Source organism: Triticum aestivum, chromosome 3D (assembly GCF_018294505.1).
Source record: "Triticum aestivum cultivar Chinese Spring chromosome 3D, IWGSC CS RefSeq v2.1, whole genome shotgun sequence".
Taxonomy (NCBI): domain Eukaryota; kingdom Viridiplantae; phylum Streptophyta; class Magnoliopsida; order Poales; family Poaceae; genus Triticum; species Triticum aestivum.
In genome coordinates this window covers 204519569-204525327 of record NC_057802.1, presented here as the reverse complement: position 1 = coordinate 204525327, position 5759 = coordinate 204519569, and positions in this window count along the sequence as shown.

Below are 5759 nucleotides of genomic sequence, written 5' to 3'. Positions count from 1 at the left end.
GCAGTTTCATGTGTAGAGTAGTCTAGGATAGCGTGTACCGTGCCTGTAAGCTTAAAATCGTTGGGGTCGGCTCCATGCTATGTGGCCGTCTCGAAGTTTTTAAAAAAAATTAAAATAGTCTTCTGGCCCTACCTGACACCCTAGTGATTGTAGTTTGCACGCTTATCTGGTCAAGACAGGAATATATATTTTAATTTGTTTTTTTTCAAAAAGGGGGGACTCCCCGGCCTCTGCATCAGAACGATGCATACGGCCACATATATTTTAATTTGTGGTGGGTAAATGTTAGAGGTTGCAGCAAATATATTGTACACTGCGGGTCTTTCAGCCAAGTTTAGAGGCAAGCATGTGGGGCCAGTGCTATGATGTGTTGCGTCAACTCGTACAACGAGGAGAAGCTTGATTTTACTACACGCCTTGTCCCTCACCCATGCGCGTGGTTGCTCACAAACGAGGACAGGCTTTTGCTTAGTAGTACTTCTACAACAAGCTATCCGTCCCGCTCGAGGTGGACGGACATGCAGCAGTGGATTCGACATTGTAGAAGGAGTAGTAGTAACATCATTGCTCGTCTTCTCGAAGAGGCGAAGAGCCAAGCGCAAACCGAACGTTGCAGTTGCGAACATTGGAGCACGCATATAGCCAGGCTCTTGCATGAGACAAAATTGCTATGTGAGCCCACTATTGTACTAGTACGTACAACTACTTGCTAGTATAGCCCTGTAAACCAGAAAGGAGTATTTGCCCTTCTAGAGATTTCAACAAGTGACTAGACTACACCGAGACGGAGTACATATGGAGCAAAATGAGTGAATCTGCACCGTAAATAAATACGTACTAGTTCTATCGTTTTCCTCTCCGAGGTGCACAATATTGAGTATACTGACTAGTCTCTTTTTGACACGCATTTACGTTTTTTTACACAGTACAGACGCAAGCGCTCATATACACGCGCATACACTCACCCCTATGAACGCACACACGCACGGCACTATCATATTGAAATTTACGAAGTCACCATAGGCACCTCGTCATCGACGGGTCCATAGGTGCTTGAATGCCAAGGAGGGAGAGGGTAGCGTGTCAGGACCGGTTTTCGGGATATTAATTTCCTAGAAAATGGCCCTTGTGCTCACCAGCCCCAGGATTACTGTTAGCTGATGAGGCACCAACTTGATACAGAAATTCCAAGCAAAGTACAAAATATGTAGTACAAGACCATTGTGGCCTATGAGTACAACAATTGGTTTCTAGTGGTTGATGGCGGACGCGGTTTGTGGTTCATCAGTGGCCATGGGACTCCATTTCCCACAGGAACAGCTAACCAGGTTAACTCCTATCTTCGCGAGGCTGTTGTCACCATTGCGTGGGTTCCGGGGCTGACATCGCAACGCTCCTCTCCAAGCAAGAAATCTGGCCAAGACAATAGCCAGGGACAAGCCAGTGAGTACTTTGAATGTACTCGCAAACATTATGAACACGGGTATAATATAACAAACGATAATCATGCTCTGAAATATTCTATGATCACAACGTCAGTCATGAAATCAAAACCCATGTTGCACGCAAGCAGGTTGTTCATATAAAACATGAATATGCAATCCGAGAATAGAAATAAAAAATGCACCGATCGGGTGTCTGAAGCGACGCCTCGAAAGGACGACAACAGAAAGCGTGCCTCAGTCGGGCGTCTGAGCGACACCACATAAAGGGCTTATAAAGTAAACAAATAACAAGCATGCCACAGTCAGGCGTGAGCGACACCACATAAAGGGCTTATAAAGTAAACAAATAACAAGCATGCCACAGTCGGGTGTCTGAGCGACACCACATAAAGGGCTTATAAAGTAAACAAATAACAGGCATGCCATAGTCGGGCGTCTGAGCGACACCACATAAAGGTCTTATAAAGTAAACAAATAACAAGCATGCCACAGTCGGGCGTCTGAGCGACACCACATAAAGGGCTTATAAAGTAAACAAATAACAAGCATGCCACAGTCGGGCGTCTGAGCGACACCACATAAAGGGCTTATAAGAAAATAATCACAATGAATATCCAAGAGGTAGAACCGTCCCAGGGATACTCAATAATTCGAGTAATAAAAAGGGTTAGTCCAATATAATAATAATCACAATCATCATAAGTCACAAGTCATGATCCATGTTCCGGTTTAGTAGTTTCTCCTCCGAAGACCGACACTAAGACCGACACTTGACCCATCTCAGACTGTAGTCCTTACCCATGGACACGGCTATTAGAATAGATTTAACCTCTGTAGAGGGTGTACTCTTTACCCACGAGTAACGGATTCCTTTAGTCCGTCGGGACTAATTCCATTTACGGTCTTTTAATTGAAAACACACCTGACCCGCACACACCAGCTTAACTTACCGGTGTCTGGAATCACCCGCGACACCTGTCAAGCAAAACTCTAAGTGGGGAGGCTACAACCTCGCGTAGCATGGGATCAAATTTATATCGCGCGCTCTAAGGGGTGCCCCCCTCTCGGTCCCAACCAGAAACACCCATGCCCCCGGACCAGGTGGCATGCCTACCGGATGCATCCGGTATCTTCCACCATGGCCTCTCTGTATGGTGTGTGCTAGGAAGGGGTTGACAACTTACTGAACTGTACCCTACCTGCGGCAGGGACAAGTGGTAGTATGACACAAGTATGGGGGTTACTGGAACAAGACTCGATCTACGGCCGACTCAGGAGGCTCGAGTATTCCCTGTATGATTAGCATAACAAACATATTTCAATTAACAGATAGAATCACCACTCATCATACCTCATCATGCCATACCGGACACACTCGTCTCGACGAGGAACTAGGGACAAGCTCGTGTCTACCCAAGACAGAGACTTTCCCGGCTTCCTTCCGGTATGCATGAAAAGCATACGAAGATGATTACTATCACAAGCATATCCATTTCTAATAGCAAAGAATCTTCATTATGCACTCAGGCGTATGATTGTATCATCACATAAAATAACGAATGCTCCATGTCAAGGTGGTGTTGTAACCGTATCAAACAACACACAAAAAATATTATGCCAGGGTTCAGAATGCTTGCCTTCAAGAGTATGCAAGGGGGTGCACTTTTTGAAAGTTGCTTCCTTCTTCAAAAATCCTATTTTTGAAAATATTCAAATTAACACATACTTTAAAAACAGCACAAAAAGTTGTCCTAGATATTTTTGAAATAAATCTTAAAATAAACTAGGTGGAATTTGAGAGAGGTAGGAAAAATAATTAATTCATTTGGAGTTTTATTTAAAAAGATATAGCCAGTCAAAGTTTAGTCAAAATCCTGCTTTTAAAATAAAACAGAAAAGAAAACGTTTCGGACGAAATACGCTTTCGAGAGGAGGACACGTACTTCGGGCTTTACGCCTCCACTTAACCCGCGCGGGCCGACCCGTGGGTCACTGACAGTGGGCCCCTTGGGTCCACTGGTCAGGTTTGACCAGTCGTCCCCGCCTTCCTTTCTTCTGGCCGAACGGAGGCGGAGCTCCGACGATCGCCGTAGGTGAACGGAGGCTCCTCGCGGGGTTCTGATGGCGGGGATGGATCCGCCAGTCCAGGGCGGTCCTCCCGGTGGTCGACAGGCTGGCGGGGGCGAAGGGAGTCGCCGGCGGCGAGCTCCGCGGCGGAGGTGGCTTCGGGAGGATTTGGGGGTTTGGGCTACGGTAGCTCCCCGTCGAGTTTGAGGTGCTGGGTGGCTCCGCGAGACCGAGGGGAAGAGAATGGGAGCACTGGATGGACGGGAGGGGTTCTGGTTGCGACGAGCGGAGCTGGGGAGTGGCGGCGGCCGAACCTGTCGGAGATGGGGAAGACGGCCTTCCTCCGTCGATTGCGGGCTAGGGGAGCTCTAGAGGGTTGGCTTGAGGTTGCCTGAGGGCCTAGGCGAGCTCGGGGGTCCTATTTATAGTGCGAGTAGGTCGGTTCTGCGGCGGCCAGGGATAAGCTCGACGGCGAACCGCCGTTCTGTAGCCTGCAGGACGACGTGGCGGCGACAGGCGCTAGCGGACGTGCTCTTGGATAAGCTCGGGCTGCCCAGGGGCGAGCTAGGGCGTGGCTGTGGCTCGGGCGGCGCCGTCCATGGCAGAGACTGCTGCGGCCGCCCGCTCACTGCCACGGCCGACCTGACGGCGGTGCTGTAGGGCGCCAGGGGGGCTTGGAGGGTTCTGGCGAGCGGATGAGGACGGGCGCGGCTCTGCGGGCGAGCAACGGCCAGGGGCGCGGGGCGAGTGAACGCGGCGGCTCGATTGCGCGCGCGTGTGCAAAACGTGCACTCTGGGCCGCCCAGAGCACGCACACGAGGTGTTCGGCCAAATGCTAGGGCATATTAGGGAGCTCGAATGCTGCTGGTAGTAAACAGGCCTAGGTTAGTGGTAGACAGAAGTTTAGTGGACATGGTGGTTAGGCAAAGCAAGCAGGTCCAGTGTGCAAACTAAAAGCTATGTCAAATCTGACCATGCACATAAGGTGTTTGACAAAATGCCAAGGGCACCTAGGCATTTCTTGGGGTGGCCAAACTCTCCAGCCTAGTGTCTCTCTAGATGCAAAAGAGGGTGGTAAGGTCAGTTGGTCAAGACTAGAAACTTGATAGTGCAAGTTTTTGGGAAAACCATTTCTGGACAGAAAGTAAAAGGCATAGTTTCATGGACCAAAAATACTCCAATAGGTCCATTCTCCTGGACTCAAGGGTTTTGCAGGGTGGTTGATAAGCAGGAGAAAGATTATGGGCATTAGAGCAACAAAAATCAGAGTTGTTGTAGAAAAAGCCAAACTGGACCAGAGAGCAAAAGAGGATGTTTTGCTCAAATTATCCATAGAACACCAGTGGGTTTTTGCATAAAGTTGAATAATATACTCCTACTAACATCCCCTAATTTTGGTGGAAGTTTTAAAGAAATATTTAAATAGGTTGTAGTGCAAAAGTGCAAACTGGACCAGATTTGAAAACTTGGGGAAAAGCTCAAAATCTCCAAATGACTAAAGAGTATTTTTGCACAAAAGTGATCTAGGAACATCACATGTCATCCCCAAATTTTGGTGGGATTTTTAAATGAATTTATCAAAGGGTTGCAGTGCAAATGGGACCCGAAAACTTATGAAAACCCATTTTAGAGAAATACAGCTAAGGGAAAAATAATTATAAATAATCCCACTGAGAAAAGAATTGTTTTATTAGAGAGGGTAAACAAGTCCAATAATAATTGGAAAGTTTTCACTTGGGGTGACAACTCAACAACTTAGGAGAAAAGAGAGGTTCTGAGATCAAAAATAAATCCAGAAAAAGAAAATTTAATTTCTTAGCAAAATTTTAATAAACAAAACATGGTTAAATTTTTGGGGTGTTACATAGCGGTTCCCGAGACGTTGAACGGTCAATGATGCATCCTCAATTACATGCAGAGGGAATTAATTGGAGAATCAGAATAGAGCCAGCACGATGTGAATGCAACAGAGTTTGGACTCTCATATAATAAAGGCGCCCCACCACTCCAATCCATCTACTCCCAAGTCTCTGCGCAACACTGCTCACTCCAATCCAAGACCAAGTGACCAGAAGCCACAAGCACCTATGGAGGCGATGGACGCGAGCGGCAGTCGGCTGTGCGAAATCATCCAAGGCGCCGGCCTGCGGCCCCGCACCGCGCAGCATTTCCAGACGGTGCTGGCGACCGCAGGCATCGTAGCCCTCGCCGACGCCGGCTTCGCCTCTCGCATGGACGACATGATGG